Source organism: Mustela erminea, chromosome 3 (genome assembly GCF_009829155.1).
Source record: "Mustela erminea isolate mMusErm1 chromosome 3, mMusErm1.Pri, whole genome shotgun sequence".
In the NCBI taxonomy this organism is placed as follows: domain Eukaryota; kingdom Metazoa; phylum Chordata; class Mammalia; order Carnivora; family Mustelidae; genus Mustela; species Mustela erminea.
This window is the reverse complement of record NC_045616.1, coordinates 153586988-153606891: the sequence shown is the minus strand read 5'-3', so window position 1 is coordinate 153606891 and position 19904 is coordinate 153586988. Positions and strand designations below refer to the sequence as shown.

Below are 19904 nucleotides of genomic sequence, written 5' to 3'. Positions count from 1 at the left end.
AATGAGAGAAAGAAAAGAGGGAAGAGTAGTCAAAATTTAGGAGGAAAACCAAAAACATACATTATCTCAAGTGAAAGTTGGAAAGTTTCAAAGAGAGAGAATGTGCTCAGCAGTTTCAATGCTGCTCCACTGTCCACAGAAATAAGTGACCAGAGAAAAGTTACCGTTGGATTTGGCAGTGAGCAGGTCATGCTGAGAGGACTTTTTCAGCATCAGAACTGACCGAAGCCAAATTGCAAATGGCTGAAAACAGAAAGGCAGGCAAGAGAGTGGAAAGGGTGATGAGTCACTAGTGTGAAACAGTGATACCGCATCATCACGCTGGGTCGAAAAAGTAAACTGCATCAAATACAGTTGTTGTGTGTGTGACAGCTTGTTGTCTCTTCCTGGGGTCTGCATCACCTCAGCAGGTCTGGTCCCTCCTGCAGTCTGGTGTTCCTGGGAGCCCTCTGCTGGTTCCCACTTAAGTATCTTTAGGGGACCATTCTGGCTTCTGGGGCCACCTGGGATTTACACACCCAGCTCCCTTTTCATAGGCTTCAAGCAGGAGCACTGGGCTGGAGAACAGGACACAGGCACTCGTGGTCTGCCTCCAGTTTCCCAAGACAGTTTGCTGCTTCCTGCTTTGCCTCCTGTTGCCCTCCAGCTGCTGCCCCCTCCAGATGTTAAAAAACTGTGGCCACCACCACACTCTCCCTCTCCACAGCCCCCAGCCTGCTCCCCTTCCTGCAGGATGATGACAGGGCCCCTGACAAGAGATTGCGGCTGTAAGAGGGACACACATGGGCCTCTACCAGGGACCGCAGAGGAGGAAGAAAGAACTTAGCTACAGGTGTCTAACCTCTGGTGTCGTTTCAGTTACTTTTCAGTATTATTATTCTCTAGTCCCTCATTTATCATCTACTAGCATTGTATCAAGTACCGTGATATGGAAACTAACTATTGCTTGGATAGAAGAGACAGACTTCATATACGGTAGGATATGTCCTCTACAAAACTGTGCCAGTTGTACGTCTCTGGCTGTCAAATCCATTTTCCACTCTTCCTCTAAGGAATTTCACTCCCCAGTTCCCCTTGGCACCTGGATTCCACATGACGGCAGCCAGGGAGAGGCCCCAGCCAAAGACCGGACGGAGGGCAGAGGATAGAACGCAGGAATCTCTCCCTCTCTGACTCGCTTCACGCAGCTCCCCCAGCAGTGGCTGTGCCTTTCTTGTCACTGCAGATTCACCATGCCACTGCCATGGTTCTCTCTCCCTGAAGGGGAGCCTGGGTCCCAAGTTCTGGTCATACCACTGCCCCCCACTGTCTCTCCAGTCTTATGTGTGAGCACAGATCTCTGCTGTCACTAATCTTTTCAATGCATCGACTTCCCCACTTGGCTTCTCAGATCTTCTACTACCCAAGAACAAATTCCCTAAATTAAACTCCTTTTGTTTAACCATCTAGAATGGTTTCTGTCCTCTGATTAAACCATCACAGAGAAACCACCATAACCAGATGTAGGAAACATAGTTTCAGGAGGATTACTAGCAAATATAGAGGGAAATATCTCTATTAGCCTTCATTATCACACTTCCCTACCCAACCCAAAGTGACAGAGACACTATGTTCACAGTGTCCTCCCTAGTGAGAAAATGTAAATGGATTTAAAAGCAGGAAAACGTGAATTCAAGGAAAGACAACGCCATGAAGGACAGAAACACTGAGAAGTCAGGGCTCTCAGACAATGAGGGCTGGCGGTCCTAGATGCAAATTAGTTGAGGGAAAAGTGGGGCATACCAGAGAGGCTGAGAGCTGTCAGAAAGGGAAAATATGTCAAGATGAGATGCATAGGGAAATGTGCAGAACAAAGTCAGAGGAACCGAGGTGAGGAGACTGCTTAGTGTAGTTAAAATCTCTGAGATCTGTGAGGTAAAAGGACACAGGGCTCCAGGGAGGGACAGAGAGAAGGAAAGACTCTACTAGAAAATAGGGAAGGGGGTTGGTTTTGTTTTGTTTTGTTTTGTTTTTAACATCAAGAAGAAACAGCAAGTATACTAAAAGGTTCAAGTCTCTGCAGATATAACTGGACCAATGAAGCCTATGTTTAAACAACTTCACTCATAGAACCTTAAAAATAAAACAAAATAAAAACAAATTCCTGGACTCCCACTCTAGAATTACTGAAACAGACTGTCTAGGGGGTGAAGTTTGACTCTGATTTTTAAAGAGCTCCCCACACAAAGTTGAGAGGCCCAGCTGAAAGGATTACCTGCAAGACCTCGTGGGCAGAACGAACACTAGCACAGCTGAATCATCTCCCAGCATGGAGGAGTAGAGGGAAACTTCTTTTTTTTTTTTTTTTTTTTTTTATTTATCAGAGAGAGAGAGGGGGAGAGAGCGAGCACAGGCAGACAGAATGGCAGGCAGAGGCAGAGGGAGAAGCAGGCTCCCCGCCGAGCAAGGAGCCTGATGTGGGACTCGATCCCAGCACGCTGGGATCATGACCTGAGCCGAAGGCAGCTGCTTAACCAACTGAGCCACCCAGGCGTCCCGAAACTTCTTTAATAGAAGTGAGGAAATCTGTCTGATACCAGAGATCCCAAGAATTAGAAGAAACATTTCACAGTAAGTCTTTCTGGATACTGTGGACAGTGATCATGTAAAGCTGTTTCCAGCAGACCTGGGTAAGCCTTCTGTTTGACCACTGCCTTGAGATGAACCTGCCTCATTCCAGCCCAGAGTAAGAGTTTGGTATCTATGCATACTTCCTTGTTTAGGATGCACACGTCTATGGATCTCCTCCATTTCTTTTTCCTGCATTTGTGGTTTGGTCCTGAAATAATTTTACCTAACTTTCCTCACCATGGCAGTTTCTTTTAATTCTGTTGGAAAGTTCTGGAACATTAAACAAAACAAAAAGGCTCTTTGAAAAATATTATTTTATAGAGCTATTTGCTGCACTTATTTTACACACAGAATGATGATTACTTCTCCGGGCTTTTTCCCCCTCTTCCTTTTTTTTGTTTAGAGATAACTAGATAAGCAATTTTTAGAAAACAGTCACAGACACCCATTACTAAATGCCTAGCACATTCGGGGAAGCTTCAAGACCATTTGTAACACCACTGAAGACATTTTCAATAACTGGCACAATTTTGAAATGGAAATTGCTCTTGGTGTTAAATTTTAAAAGCAATTTTGTTTGGAAATATTAGTGCAGTCTACAAAGAAAAATCAAATCATACAGCTAAGGGGACTAACAGCCTTCGAAGCTTTAGCGGTAGACTGGAGATTTCTCGTTCTTTTCTTTGTGCTTGCTTGCCTTCCCTTCCTGTCTTCCTTCTTTCCTTTGTTCTGGTAGATATGAGGAACGCAGGAGTGAATAAAACACCTATTATATCGGCCTTTATGGAGCTAGAGTCCAATGAGACAATTAGATAATAAGTAAAGAATTATATCCAAAAAAGTAGTTATAAATGTGAGTACATCTAAATGTGGGATTTTACATAGGGATGAGAAGTTTCGGTGCCTTTCAGACGCGTAGGAGAAAAGATAGGTAGACGGGTGGTTAGAAGGTAAAAGTCAAAAGACAGGTTGTGGTTAACAGATTACAGGCTGAAACTATCCTGATTCAACGCTATTTCCTTTGCATTATCATTTGAAATGGCCTGGATGAAATTTATTCTTTCAGGTAATAATCACTAAGTAGTTAACATAGCGGTAGTACATATATGGTCTTCACTGGCCTGGTCTTTCGTGTGAGTGAAGGGGAAAGACGGGTATGTTCGAAATGGTGAAGTAGAAAGCCCTATATAAATTCAAACCCAAGATGAGATCCGAGGCAGGGACTGATACCCGAGTCCGAAGGAGAAGATCAGGAGCCCCAGGCACAGGGTTAGGAAAGGTGGAGGACATGGAGAGGAAAACGCATTCCGATGAGGGAACAACCGTGGGTTTCCCCAGCTGTCTGGAAGTGAAGCATCTCACGAACCTTTCCTGAACGTAAATGGCGTAAGGAAAGACGCAATTACCATTAATTTAGATGGGAAAAAGTTTGAGCATTCTCAACCCCAAAACTCACCTCCTTTAGGTTTTTCTGATACCTTCGGTCACATCTTGCTAACGGACGGACGCACAAAATAAAAGGAGACAAAGCCCAGATGCTCGCAGGCACAGTTCAAAGCCCCGAGGCTGGAGGCCCGGACCCTGGGCGCCGCTCCCGGGAAGGGGCCGCCTGCTGGCAGGCGCACTGCCTCCGCCAGGCCCGCTGCAAAACCAGCCAAAGCTGCACGCCCTTGCCGCCTCCACCTCTCACCTTACGGGACAAGCCTCTTCGGATTTCTTACCCCAAACCAGGAGGGAAGTCCCCCCCACCCCTTATCGCGGGGAATACACTCAAAGACCCCAGTCAACACCCGAAGCCGCAGATGGAGCGGGACCTCCTGCAGAGTACGTATTTTTCCCCAGACAGACGTCGGTGACCAAGTTTAACTTGTAAGCTGGGCACAGCAGAGGAACAGCAGTAGAAGATTAACGTGCTGGACTCACCCTTCTTCTGGCGACGCCCCAGCCAGGAGACGCAGTGAGGGCAGTGACCCGGCCGCGGACACCGAGCGTGGGTTCCCACTGACCTTCGGACGCTGCGTCAGAAGGAGGCTCATCTGCTTCCGGGTCACGGTTGACCGCAAGCAACGGAAATGATGGAAGCGAATCCCCAGATCCGGGGAGACTGCTAATGCAGGTCTTCTGCAAAATACAAGTGGCCTAAACAAACTTTCGAAAAGCAGGGATAACAGTTTACCAAAGCAAGTATCCGCAGAGAAGAAAGGCAGATCCCGGCATAAATGGGGCTGCTGTGAAGTCACTCAGGTCAGAGAGCCACTCAAGATACTGACCGAAGCCCACATCAGAGGGTGGGTCTATGTATATATGCTTATCAGTATATGCATATGTATACGTGTATAATAGACAAATATTTATTAATTAGTATGTAAGATGCAAAAATACTAAAAATTTTAGCTAAAACAGACTCATAGCATGAGAATAGGTAAGAAGTTGAGCCAAACTTTAGGGAATTTAGAAATTGAGAAGGTAAGAGTTTAAATAAAACTGGACAAGTTCCCCCCCAATACCCCTTTCTCTTGTGGCCTTCCAACCTTTCCCCACCTCTTGTTATTGTATTTCCCCAAAAAGCTATTATTATCACCATAAATGGCCCAGACTATGACTCAAATCAGTTTTAAGGTATATAGAAAGTTGACTAGCAGTTCAAATTTTCTAATACCCAACTATCCCATTTTAAAGTAACCCTCAAGGAGGTGAACCATGAGAGACTATGGGCTCTGTAAAACTATCTGAGGGTTTTGAAGGGGCAGGGGGCAGGAGGTTGGGGAACCAGGTGGTGGGTATTAGAGAGGGACAGATTGCATGGAGCACCGGGTGTGGTGCAAAAACAATGAATACTGTTACGCTGAAAAGAAATTAAAAAAAATTTTTTAAAATAAATAAAATAAATAAATAAAAAATAAAGTAACCCTCAAAAAGAAGGGGAAAGTCTCATTACTGTGCATTAGTCCATTCAGGCTGCTGTAACAAACTACCATAGACAGGGTAGCTTAAACAACCAACATTAATTTCTCACAGTTCTGGAGGTTGGAAATCCCAAATCATGGGACCAACAGGTTCAGTGTCTGGTTAGAGCCTGATTCCTGATTCCCAGATGCAAGTGCCCCCATGTTTTCCAACGTGGAAGGTCCTAGCGAACTCTATGGCATCTCTTTCACAAAGACACTAATCCCATCAGGAGGGCTCCACCCTTAGAACCTAATTACCTCCCAAAGTCCCAACCACCTTGCAGGTTAGGATTCCAGTATATGAATTTAGGGGGAACACAAACATTATATACCTGAATTAAAATGAAAAAAAAATGTATCTGCATAGTTTATATGATCAACATCAACTACAGTCACCAAATTAAGAATAAAGCATTAGAAATGCATCTATGTGTATTAAATACCCTTATCAAAGAAATAATCCATCATTAAGGAAAGTCTTTTACTATCATAGATAGAAATATGCTTTCTTTTTTGCTGGTGCATTTAAGTATTAGCTCTTTCGTAATTGTACACCTCCCAAGGCTACATAAAATAAGACAGAAGGGTTTTCTTACACAAATGATTCTTGAAAATGACTTAAACTTCAGCACAGTTCCTTAATTATTCATTGTTCTTTGTTTCACTCATCAGCCCTTTACTCTTTGTCTCACAATGAAGAGCTAACTTTCCAAAAGGGAAAGGAAAAAAAGGGAAAAAAGCACTTTGGAAAAAGCACATAATTTCTCTGAGCATGGAGCTCCTCCTATGCAGAAGAGCAGCCCGGTTGTGGTATTGCCTGCTACCGTCAGGGGGCGCTCCAAGCAACTCAGTCTTCAAGACTTGGAGGCGACCATCCTCCCATTACAGGTAAGGAAACTGCAGTTGAGCTACTTGCCCATCAACACAGGGGAAGGGAGGAGGACATGGGAAGGTTCAAGTCCAGGGACTTCAGCACCGTTTGTGCCATGTGGCATCATCCTGTATAATCAACAAGTCAACCTCCTAGGACTCTTCTGCAGACCAAAACAGACAAATTACATGAAGCATTTATTACCTTTTAAAGGATTACACAAAAGTAAGTTATCATTTTTATTTAAGTGAGTGATGAAATGAATATCCAGGGCTATTATGAATGAAATTACCTCAAGACCTTCACCCTTAAGTTGCCTGATTTGAGGGGCACCTGGGTGGCTCAGTCCATTAAGCATCTGACTCTTGGTTTTGGCTCAGGTCCTGATCTCAGGGTCATGAGGTCAGGCCCTGCACTGGGCTCCACACTGAGCAGGGAGTCTACTTAAGATTTTCTGTCTTTTTCTCCCTCTGCCTCTCCCTGCTCACATGTTCTCTCTCCCTCTGTCTCAAAAATAAATTAATAATAAGAATAAAAATAAGAATAAGAATAAAATAAAAGTTGCCTGATTTGAGATGTCAAATGGGAGGGGAGAAAAAAAGATAGACTTTACATGTTTCACAATACCATAAAACATTATTATGGACATTGTATCTCACTATGAGTAAAATAAAGCCTTGAAAATATGTGATACCTTACAGCTTTGGTGGTATGATTAAATCAGACATGAAAACAGTAATCTCTTTTGTGAGTAAGATTATATTGGGTCAGGCTATAAAATTTTTATTTTAACTCACTTCATATTTTAGGTCAGATGTAAGTTACCTTTAATATATATTATCTGTCACTTCCTAAGAAATTTGAAATCAATTTTTTCTAATTCATTTGAAAAACTGTGCTGCAATGATCAAAACTAATTGTTCAATCTTGAATTTAGGTTTATTCTATCAATAAAGAAACATAGCAACCACAAATTTTTACTTTTATTACTATTTCTTCTAACTTCAGTACTTTAAGAGGTATTTCCAATTTTCTTTTTTTTTTAATTTATTTTTTATTTTCAGCATAACAGTATTCATTATTTTTGCACCACACCCAGTGCTCCATGCAATCCGTGCCCTCTATAATACCCACCACTTGGTACCCCGACCTCCCACCCCCCCCCGCCCCTTCAAAACCCTCAGATTGTTTTTCAGAGTCCATAGTCTCTCATGGTTCACCTCCCCTTCCAATTTCCCCCAACTCCCTTCTCCTCTCTAACTCCCCATGTCCTCCATGCTATTTGTTATGCTCCACAAATAAGTGAAACCATATGATAGTTGACTCTCTCTGCTTGACTTATTTCACTCAGCATAATCTCTTCCAGTCCCGTCCATGTTGCTACAAAAGTTGGGTATTCGTCCTTTCTGATGGAGGCATAATACTCCATAGTGTATATGGACCTTAATAGATTTTATTTATTTGACAGACAGAGATCACAAGTAGGCAGAGAGGGAGGAAGGAAATCAGGCTCCCCGCTAAGCAGAGAGTCCAATGCGGGGCTTGATCCCAGGACCCTGGGATCATGACCTGAGCCAAAGGCAGAGGTTTTAACCCACTGAGCCACCCAGGCACCCCTCAAATGGTTTTCCATCATTTACCCACCTAAAATATCATTGCATAACATTCATAAAAATAGAAATGTATGATACATAGTTAAATATTTATATGGATATATTAAAGTCACAAAACAAAATAAATGTTAGAAATTGTTCTATATCAATGTAAATCATCATAGTTTTATTACTTTCAATCTTGGAAACAGTTTGACATCCATGAAACATTCATTCATGGATTTCAAAATAGTTTTATTCCTTATATTGTGTCATATTTTAGACATTTTATATTCTTTTGCTATAAACTGCTTAAAGTCACCAAAGTAACTCGAACTTTGTTGAGTATTACTTTAACAAGCAAGAATTTTGTGTGGCAAGTTGTGGAAAGTCTAATGGTATTCAATCAAAAGGACAAACAATACAATGTGGTAATATTGAAAGGTTCATGAAAGGTACGTAATTATAAATCCTCTGGTGGTGTTGGTTCTTGGCTAAGTAATTTCATTTGTGGGTAAACCTCAGGTAAATTAGAAACATTGAAGAAACTGCAGAACCAGATTCCAACACAACAGTAATTATTTGAAAGGCTATAATATATAATTTTTTTGAGCACTAAATGATATTCTAATATTTATTGTATTTAAGGATGAAGTAATAATTATAAGAAATTGACTGAATGGTAACTATGTTTTAAGTACTTACTAAAGGCTTTATGCCTGTTATAGTTAGAAATAAAGAAAATCGATTCAGTTGCACATACAAGTGATTTACATAGAGTTAGGAAATGAAATGGGTCATTAGGAATCTGTGTTCAGTCTGGTGATGTTTGATGATATTTTATTCCAGGAAGCTAAAAATCCTCCTATTTGGCTTTTTCACTAAGGCTAACAATGATTAATAGGAAAAGTGGACATGAAAGGCACCTTATTAATATTAGCCACTGCCTAAAACACTTCCAAAGCAAAATTCCTGGTGAAGCCCGCACAGCTCAGGCTGAAACCTTCCAAGGCCTTGATTTTCCTCCTTGCCTGGATTGCAGTGGAGCCCCCAGTGGTGGATGTAGTGAAGCACAGCAAGGAGAAGAAATAAAACAGACTCCAAGGGAACCACAAGTCACTTACTAATATCACAGAAGAGCTGCCAAAGAGGCAGAGACAAGCTATACCCATGGGAAATACCATAGAATAATGGTCATAAAAAAAGAAATGCGTAATACATATTTTAAAAATTAAAGCCATTTTCATTATGTTTTAATGTACAAATGACTCTTAATTTGGAAGAGTAAAGCAGCCAGAAATCATTCCATAGGGGTTCTGTCCTAGTTGGGGAAGTGTGATGAGTAACTTTATGTATCAACTGGGCCACACTTTGGTGCCCACTTCTTTGGTCAAATAGTCTAGATGTTGCTGTGAATGTACTTTGTAGCTGTGATTTTCATTTATAGTCAGTTGGTGTTAAAGCAGTGAGCGCCATCCAATCAACTGAAGGCCCTAAGTGCAAAAACTGAAGTTTCCCAAGAAGAAGGAATTCTGACTCAAACTTGTAACTTAGAAACCCTGCTTGAGGGGCCCCTGGGTGGCTCAGTCAGTGAAACATCTGCCTTCAGCTCAGGTCATGATCTCAGGGGCCTGGGATCAAGCCCCACATCAGGCTCCCTACTCAGTGGGGAATCTGCTGCTCCTTCTCCCTCTGCCTCTCCCCCAGCTTTTGCATGCTCTCTCTCTTTCTTGCTCACTCTCTCTATCTCAAATAAATAAATAAAATCTCTAAAAAGGAAGGAAGGAAGAAAAAAAAAAAAAAGGAAACTCTGCTTGGGCTTCCCAAACTCCTAACCGGCCCTGCAGATTTTGGACTTAAGAATACAACATAACCCAAATTTCCGTTCTACCTGTATTCCCTATAGATTTTGAACTTGTCAACTACACAATCATGTAGGCCAATTCCTTTGAGTATATATCAATCAATCAATCTTTAAAGAGAAGAAAGAGCAGAACTCTGAATTATGTGGAATGGTTAATTTTGTAAGGTAGAGAGGGAAATTTAAGAAATATTTAAATATTTAAAATATGTAAAAATATATTTTATAACTTATGGATGACATATTTATTTTCACCTGGTTAAAAAAAATTTGCTTAAAATGATCATATTTGTGACTGTAAAGGAATTCATAGTACATTCCCATTAGCAGAAATATTTCTACTCACAATGCATTAAATTTGGTAATGTAAGAACGAATATGTATGAAAACTCAAAAGACAAAAATAATAAAGGTAAGTGATTATAATACAACCAAAAATCTCCTAAACTACTCCTAGGTCAAAGAGGAAATTTACATCTCTAATTACAGAGATCTTTGAGAATGTGGTGTATACCAAATGGATGTATTTGGCTTCACACTGAATGTGCCCCCCTAGTGTGGCAGTATTTGGCAGTGGTGCTTATGAGAGGTAACTGAATTGGAAGAGTTCTTGGCGATGGGACCCCATGAAGGGATTGGTGCCCATATTAGAAATGAAGAGACCAGAGCCCTCTCTTGAACTTATGCAAACACCATGAGAAGGTGGCTGTCTCCAAGCCAGGAAAAGGGCCCTCACCAGAATCTGACCATGCTGCCACCCTGATCACATATTCTCAGCCTCCAAAACTGGGAGAAATAAGTATTTATTGTTTAATCCACCCAGTCTATGGTATTTTGTTACCATACCAGTAATAACCCAGGCTAAGACACAATCATCCTTATTTTCTGCTGAAGTAAACCAACAAAGAGAAAGTGGCTGAGAAAATTGTATACCATTGTGGAAAAGTCAGGAGGCATTTTAATTCTGCATTGCAATGTCAAGGAATGATAACTTTTAAATAATGCAGTTAAAATGAGATTATGAGTAAGAAACAGTGTCAACCTCTTCCACCACTGGCCACGTCAGAAGAGAGACCATTGAGGACAAACATCTACCCTGAATTGTTCCTGCAGAGAGAAATTACCTGGTCAAAAGTTAATTTTTCAGGAAAGAAAAATGCAAAATTGTACCTCTTATACAGGTGTAAAAACGAACACGTTATAGATTTTGTTTAACTCATTAATGAGGAAGCTGGAGAGGTGTCACAACCAGTTGCAGGAGTTAATATTACAATTCATTTACATTGTACAGATAAGAATTCTTTCACATTGCTTCTAGTTACCTGCAACTCAAGTAGTTATAACACAGCTCCCACAGAATCCGAACCATATGATGTCATATTTAGAAAATAAGTAGAGGGGCTCATGGATGGTTCATTCGGTTACGTGCCTGCCTTTGGCTCAGGTCATGATCTCAGGGTCCTGAGATCGAGCCCTGCATTGGGCTCCCTGCTCAGTAAGAAGTCTGCTTCTCCCTCTGCTTCTCCCCTTAGTTTGTGCTCTCTTGCCCTCTCTCTCACAAATAAATAAAATATTTTTAAAAAGAAAACTAAGCAGATGCTCCAGCAAATCGTTTGTAGATGTTGAATTTAACAGCTCTGGTTATAGTGACTTCTATATAATATGAATCATGTGCTACAGTAGATTTCTCTCATCCCTATTTAAAAGGTCATGATATTTATCCATTCAAGTTGAATGCGTTGATATTTATATTACAGGCTGAAGAGAAAACCGGAGCCCACTACAACGAGGCTCTTTATAATTTCTTTTTTTGAACACCAAGTTATCCTACATCCATCCTAAAAGTCTGCCCTAAACCATATAAACTATACAGGAAAGCTGAGAAATCTTCAGACATGAAAAAAGACAAAAGAATGATAAAGAAAATTTATGTGCGAGCTGAACATCCTTCTCCTGTTCACTCTGGATTTAGCATTTTTTAAGAATCTGATATTTTTTCCCCTCCACGTGCAAATTCTTAATGAGTGTGAGCATGAGCATTTGCTTCTTTTACTTGCCCTGGCCTGGATTTCTAGACATTTTAATATTTGCAATAAATTCCTTTGAATTGGAAGAGAGAGGTTTATACACATAGAAAAGGGTTCACAAAGGTCCAGACATCCTTGGTTACTTGTAACTATTCATGATTATATGTGGATAGTGGAATTACAGTTCTTATTTTCTTATTTTTGCTTTATTTATTTCCCATGTTTTCTACAATGAAACTACCATGATTCAAATTGAGAATCAATAATTTTTATCTGAAAATTTTTAAAGGCCACTGGGAAATTTCGATGTCTCTTAGAAGCTTATGTTTGTTTCATGTGAAGGTACTAGGCTGAAAGCCTTAGGCCAGACATTAATTGATGTACTACTCATTAAAGACCTGTATAGTTTATAATTCTAATAACTAGCTATACCCTTCTCATGCTCAGGGAACACAAGTCCCACTCACTCCACCTCCAAAAAAATGATGGGTGTGTTCTTATGCACTTTCATCAGCTTCTTATAGTTATAGAATTAATCATCACCAACATCACCATCATAGCTAATTAATCATGTTCTATGTGCCATACTCCATTCTAGCTAATTTATAGATAATTCACCAATCCTCATAACAATCCTACATGGTATGTGCTAACATCAATCCCATTTCACAGATGAAAACATCAGTTTGGAGAGAGGTAAAGTTCCTTGCTCTAGATCACACAGCTAGGTAGTGCTATAGTTGAACTGGATACCAGATGAGAGACTCCAGATCCCACACCCCGAACTCCCAGCCTCTCTGTCTTGCTATTGTGTAAAGCACATGAACAAAAAGAAGAGGTGGGAGCAGCACGAGCAACGTGAAGGTCACACACTTAGAAGCGAGCAGAAACAGGCAACATTCTCCTGCACACTAAAGTTCCACTGATGACCTGTCCATCTTTCCTGGCATGAGTACCTGACAGTAGGCACCATATACCTTGACCTAGAGGTTTTCTGCTGGGTCATATTTATACATCAGACCAAATGGCACAGGGGTTAAAAATGCTCTGAGTTTTTGAACAAAAACTTTATGTATGATATAGGCACAGAGAATAAAAAGGTGGAGTCTATGATCAGGGAACACCCTGGGATTTTAGGGCACGTCCTGCCTTCACTCAACTACTATCTTCCTTCTAGCTCCGCTTGCCTTCTCCAACTTGAATGCCATTTTCAGTCACTTTACGACCTACCCAACCATGACCAACCGCATCATCTTTCCACCATGCCCAACTTACCATTTACCGACCCCAGGAAAGCTGACCACGTGTTCTTGTTTATTTCCCGCTCCTACTTCTGACCTGCCAGGAATTATGAGAAACAAAATAAAGTCATGGCAACTGGCTTGATTAATCTCATTAATCAGATTATGTTGCCCTCTCTCTCACAAATAAATAAAATCTTTTTTTAAAATAATCTATATAATATGAATAATATACTACAGTAGATTTACTATATATACTATATACTATAGTAGATTTCTCTCATCCCTATTTAAAAGGTCATGATATTTATCTATTTTAGAAATACTCACCACCAGTTTTCATTCAGTTCCTCATTATTTCCCTTTCCCATAGTAAGTAGCAGGTATCAGAGAACATTCCCCTCTCCCCGCCTCCTTCCACCTTTACTTCCTCCTCCACACTCAGCGGATTGCCTGCATCCTGTTCTTAGAAGGTTAGGGCTGTCCACATTGAGTCTCCTCCGCTTCCATTCTAGCCACCACAAAATCTGTCTGGCATTCAATCTCTAGGTATTTTTGTCCCTGCTTTCAAGAAAAGCACATCAATCCCTTTGACTCCAATAGTCACCTCTAATTGAGCTCTTTGCCCATCATCTTTCTGTATTTCCTTACTTTACTCTTTATCCCTTTGCTCTTGGAAGTATGTATTGTCTCCCTCTTGACTTTTAAATTTGGCCATTTCCTGCTATTTAGGCCAAATAAGGGTTACTAGCTTTCTGGTTTTCTGCATCTGAACCTTAATATTTTTGCTCCATGTCTTCCTCAGTCAACCAGTTCTTTATCACATTCATTTATTCAATAAATATGGATGTGCACTCCTAGTATCCAACTCTATTCTAGTAAATAAAGTAGGCATAAATACCTGTCTCTTGACACTTACACTATAGGGGGGAAACAGGCAATAAAATGGACATAAAAGTAAAATATACCATATGTTAGATCATGCACGGAAGAAAACTAAATCAGGAAAAGGAGATCTAAAATATCAGGGGATAGGAGGTTGAAGTGATGGAGAGACTAAGGAAGAAGCACTGGGAAGGAGATTTTGAGTAAGAGCCTGAAGGATGGAAAAGAACTTGCTAGCAAACATTTAAGGCAGTGCTCCGGGTAGGGGGAGCAGCAAGTGCAAAGCCTTGGAGTTTGGTGTGTACCTGATGTGCATAACGAAGAGGCCATGGGACTGGAATATAGGATATGCAGGAGACAGTGGTAGGAGACAAGGTTAGGAAGATGTAAGAGGAGGAAGAGGAAACCACATCAAATAGGGCACTATTGATCTACAGATCAGTGTAAGGACTCACTTTGGCACTGAAAGTCTGTTTCCTTTAGAATGGAGAGCTGACCCAAGGAAAGAGTACATTCCCAAAGTTGTGGGTTAGTTTTCTCATATATAACATCATGCAGTTCAGAGACAAATAGTTCAGGACTGTCACAGTCATAAGAACCCACGCTCCATTTATGTTTTTGTTCTGGTTTCATTCGCTTGTGACTTCTTTATATTCAAGACTACCTCATGGTAACGGAATGAATGCTGGAACTCCAGCCAATGCCTATATCCCATGCAAGGGCCACTCATAAGCCCATTTTAAAGACATTCTCAGAAACCTTCAAAGACATGTTCTGATATATCACTGGCCATCCCTACTTTATAAGAGAGGTTAGGAAGTGTTGAATTTTAGCTAAATACATTGCCATCTCCCCAAATTAAGAGCTCATTAAAGGAGAGAGGAGAATGCGGTTGGAGTGGGCAACTAGCTGCCCTAGATAGTTAACATTTTTATAGCTTTTGATCGGAAAATGAAGAAGCTGGATAAATTTTTTAGAAGTGGAATTCTGAATTTGGCAGTTACTTTATTCACAAAATAAAGGTATGTAACAAAAATACTATTTAAAATAAGAAAGGAAACCAATATTTGAAGCAATTTCAGTGAGTATTTCATCAGTGGAAACATACTAAGGAAACTTGGAAAGCCCCCTTTTTTTTTCTTTTGTTGGTGTGGGAATATAACTGAAAATATGACTCTCCAAGATAATTATGAGCAAAGAGGCCCTCAAGAAGCCATGGATCTACTCTATGCTTACTATGGCAGAAAAACATATTTCAGTTATGGGGAAACCATTCCACAAAGTGCGGACCCAACTGGTATCCTCTGAAACACCGGTGTCCAGAAATCCTCAGGAGAGATTATGATGCTTGAATAGCATTCTGAGAACTTAAATGTTGCACATTTGTGGGGTGTTAAGAAAAGAGCTCAAGAGTTAAAAATAGATACAAGAGGTAAACTAGGTGTTCATAAAATTAAAATGTAGAGGCAATATTAAGAGAAAGTCATTGAGTATCTCTGCAGGCACGTTGAGTGGAGGAAGGAAAGAGAGAGATTTGCAATTTGAAGTGCCACCTTGACCAGAGAACTCATCCTTTCTAGGTTCCTTATTCCTGAGATCCTCTGTTGAGGTCATAAAATCCACAGAAGCCCTCATTGCTCCCACTTCCGGGTTAATGTATTTTATAAAACTCTTTCAAATCCGGGAAGGTGGTTTTCACTAAGACGGTACAACCTTCCAGCACAGGGGAAGCTTCGTTTCTGTCTTCAGGAAGCAGTAAACCCAGAGTCATTCTCTGTGGGCGCTAAATGAACATTAATTAATGATGAATGGAGGATACTTTGCCATCTGTTCAGCACTGATTCAAAATACACTGTTGTTATTTAATTGGATTATTTTTAGTCTCCCAGTTTCAGCTGGGTGAACACTAATGGCTGGAACTGTGAGATGCCCAGGCAAATCATAACTCCCATTTTGAATTCCTTGTCTGGAAGGGTGGCTAATTAGTGAATGATAAGTACATCCAAATAGCAACGAAAGAAGGTATTTTCTAACATTTGGTTTTCGGAAAGTGATAAAGCATCCCCTCTTCAGTAAAATAATTCAAGTCATGTATAACAAGTGACAGCCTGAAGGACTGGGAGCTAATGGAAGAAAGACAAGGAAAATATATTTTTTTACAGCGGAAAAGAAAACAAATGGGATTTACATGCATAGTAAATAGTAGGACATTGTCTTTTTTGTCATTAGCAGACCTCTGCACACCCACCGCACTCCCTAATCCCATCAGAGCTGCCGCGTGGTGCTACCCTCTGGAGGGAAGCCCTGTGATACGCAGCGGGACCTGCCCAGAGGATTTCCGTTCAGTCATTTCATATTTACCATACAATCGCCATTTCCTTGTGAAGGAGAAATTGAGCTGTTTTTAAAATTACCTAAGGCTCCTGAAATTTTACTATTAGGTGACGGGGTGTGGGCCGAGGTTTCCGAGAGGTTACGCGACTTTTTTTTCAGACTTTCAAATTAGAATTAAGAATAAGAAGTAAAGATATTTACTTAGGTGAGCAAGGGAAGCTATGGTTTAATTTGAGTGTACTTTTTTTTTAGTTCATGCATTGCAGGCTAGAATAATCGATAGCCCCAAGTGTTTTATTTGCCCCGGTGAAGGACTTTATGAAAGGTGTGATTGTCCCTAGCTTGTTTTCAGCTGCTCCAACAGCACGGCCATCTCAGATATCTCATGACGCAAGATACAAAAGACAATCACGATCGTGCTTCTAAGATGGCTGGCCGGGCTGGCAGAGTGTATGGAGCACAGAGGTCAATTGTAAAGTATCATATTCCAGCTGCAGCACATGCCAGATACGTGACCTTAACCTCTAGAAGTTTCAGTTCTCCCTGAAGAAAAAAAAGATGCACATTTTAATAAAATCTAAATCACAAAGTTGCATTGAATATCACATTAAACGATGCCTCTTAGGTATTTTGTACAGTGCCTGGTACTTCCCATGCTTTCTGTAGGTACATATAATAGAGAAAATGCTGACCACGCTTGCCCTAAGGGAAGTTTAACAGCTACCACTCACCCAGGCCCCTTCTGAAGAGTCATTTTCCCATGGATCCCATGATTTGAACCCAGGTCAAGGTAGATTTGACCAGAGCAGGGAGCCTAGTGCAAGGACAATTGATCTATGGGCTCATGAGAGGCCTACTGCAAAATCTTTTCTCTACAGATATAACTGTAATTAACTGAACCAAGGGCGGGGGGGAATCCTCTTGGTCAAGAAGGAGATGTATGAACAGAATCCGGTGATGTCAGAGGCAGAAGCTACATGACACATACGTGGGGAAATGCAGCAAAGGGACATGAAGCAACAGAACACACAGGTAAACAGGAGCAAAAGGCAAGGAGTTTGAGCTGTGGCAGCAGAACTGGTAGGTGAGGCAGAGTGAAAGCATGGGTCGACATAGTGACCACAGGACAAGATAGATGCCTGTGACCCTGGGGGACAAAATATCCCAGTCCCTAGAGCCAGCAGCCTCTGGCTGGGTGCCTCCTGTCTGTGCCCAGGTAAGGGCCAAGAGGGTAGCAGGTGGCCCCAATTGATCAGAAACCAGGTCGGCTTCTACAGGGCACGAGGTCTGTGCGCAGCCTCTACTTCTCAATCCTCAATCCCGGGGCTCCCACGCAGGCAGCAGTGCCGACGAGCAGACACCTGCGTCTGAGGCTAAAGCTGCCTGCTTTGTCCCCCAGGTGGCCCTTGCCAAAGTCAGCAGGAAAAGCTACCCTTTCCACTCCTCCGAAGCTACCTGGAAAATGCCGGCTGAAGTTTACCCTTGGTACCAGTCCCTTCACCGACTCTCTCGCTCCTCCCTGTTCCGGACCTTCCCTTCCTTGGCTCTTCTTACATCTGCGTGAGCTTTGCCGCAGCAAGCACCTCGTCCCCGTGCTGTTCTCAGAGGGGCTGTTTTCTAGATTCTACTTCTAACCCTAATTAATAATCATTTCCTAAGCTAATAGCAGGGGGAGATTGAGTGTTTTCCTTCTACCAGACACTGGTCTGAGTCCTCCACGTGAATTAAACCACTTTATTCCCCACAACAGCTCAATCGGCTAGTAATGGAATAATCTTCATTTTATAGAGGAAGAAACTGAAGAACAGTAATTCTAAGTAATTCGTTCAGCATCAGTCCCCTGAGGCTTGTCAGTGTGGCTGTTTATGTTTGATTTGCTTCTTCCTATAGCATTGCAACAAAATCCGAATGCCCAGTTTAACATACATGTTGAAATAACATGGAACATCTATATCGGTTTCTTGAAGCCTTTTTTTAAAAAGCCCAGCTAAAATTCCTTAATATATTTTTACATGCATGTGTCCTTAAATATTTTTCCTTTGGAAGCCAGAGTCAAGACAAAGAGATTATTATTTCCTGAAGCAGATTCATAAAGAACCACACTTGGGCCCAATACGAGCATGCTTGCTTTGGTTAGGAAACAGGGGCTCCACGTGGTGTTATAGACAGACACAAGAGGAGAGCAAGAGGAGGGAAGGTCAGAGTGGTGGCTGGTGGCCAAATCATAGAGAGCCTTGTAGGATGTGGCGAGGACCGTGGTAAAGCCAGCAACGTAGCCGCAGTTCGCAGGATATGAACAGGGGAAGGGCATAACGTGGTCTGTGTTTTAGAATGATAACCCTGGCTGTTGTTCGCAGGAAAAAAAAAAAAAACACCACAGTTGGAATGTGGCAGTAAAAGAAGGTAGACCAACCAGCAACCTGCTATAATTATCCAAACAATAAATGCTGGCAGCCCCAATTTGAGAAGAAAGGGGTCAGAGCGCAGAGAAGGCATGAGATTCTGGCTATGTTTAGGAGGTGGCCGTCAGGATTTGCTGATGGACTGAACGTGACACGTACATTCGTCTTCTGCTGCTGCACAAGGGATGACCACACAATTAGCAACTTAAAACGACAGTCATTTATCTCTCAGCTTCTGCGCATGGGGACGCCAGGCGTGGCTCGGATGAGCCCTGTCTTCTGGGCGGCACAAAGCCGAGATCAAGGTGTCCGGCAGGCTGCATTCCCATCTCAAGGCTCAACAAAGGAAGGACCCACATTAGAGCCTCCTCACGTTGTCAACAGAATCACTTTCCTCGCAGCTGTCGAATTCGCCGCAGCCTGCTTTTCCAAGGCACCACAGACAGAAATCTCAGCTATTTAAATTCTCAGATTTCAGGAAATGTCTAGGTCCTTTAATAACAGACTCACCTGACAAGGTCAGGGCTACCCAGGATTCTCTCCCCCTTTGACCAACCTAAAATGGACTTATAGGGGATCTTCTCTTTTTATTTCTACCACATAACATGACGTAATCACAGAAATTCGATCCCATACACGATGCCATCTTCTATAGCATAGAAGCACGTCATCGGGACACCCACAAGGGGAGGAGAGTGCACAAGGGTGTGCATACTAAGGTGCAGAAATCATGGGGGACACCCCAGGATATGTCTTTCCCCGCCCCCGAGAAAGTGTAAGAGAAAAAGAGGAGGCCTGGATGGCTTCACATTTTTTGCCCAAGCAACTGGAAGAATGGGAGCGTTCAGGTACTAAAGTAGAAAAGATAGGCTGGAAGGTTTGTTGGAGGACTGGAGAATGAAGAGTTTGCCTTCAGACATATTTTATTTGATATGTCTATTTGATGTCCCCCTGGAGACGTCAGGGTAAGCATGTGCAAATTGCAGGTGACGTGGGAAGACTGCATGATTGTCCAGGCGGAAACCAGCATGTGGCACCTGCCCGGCTGAATTTTGCACGGCACAGCTTCCTCGCCTTCCATCTCGATGGTTCTGAAATGGGATTGGCTCAGTGCTCCACGGCTCAACACACTG

At 41.8% G+C, this 19904-nt stretch overlaps 2 long non-coding RNA genes across 5 annotated transcripts in view; one reads left to right on the top strand and one right to left on the bottom strand.

Annotated features, from left to right (window-relative positions):
* Nucleotides 1-4601, bottom strand: part of LOC116587068 — a 119491-nt gene extending 114890 nt beyond the window's left edge. The window contains exon 1 of the long non-coding RNA XR_004284293.1: nucleotides 4534-4601. This is a non-coding gene — a long non-coding RNA (uncharacterized LOC116587068). The remainder of the gene's footprint in view (nucleotides 1-4533) is intronic.
* A 63-nt stretch (nucleotides 4602-4664) lies between these two features.
* LOC116585676 lies at nucleotides 4665-16919 on the top strand. Of its 4 annotated transcripts, none has more exons than XR_004283766.1 (3): nucleotides 4665-4898; nucleotides 6231-6446; nucleotides 16711-16919. It is a non-coding gene; the product is annotated as an uncharacterized LOC116585676 (long non-coding RNA). The 4 variants fall into 4 exon arrangements; XR_004283764.1 differs by lacking the exon at nucleotides 16711-16919 and adding an exon at nucleotides 11640-11967; XR_004283763.1 differs by lacking the exon at nucleotides 16711-16919 and adding an exon at nucleotides 8908-9211.
* The last annotated feature ends 2985 nt before the right edge of the window (nucleotides 16920-19904 follow it).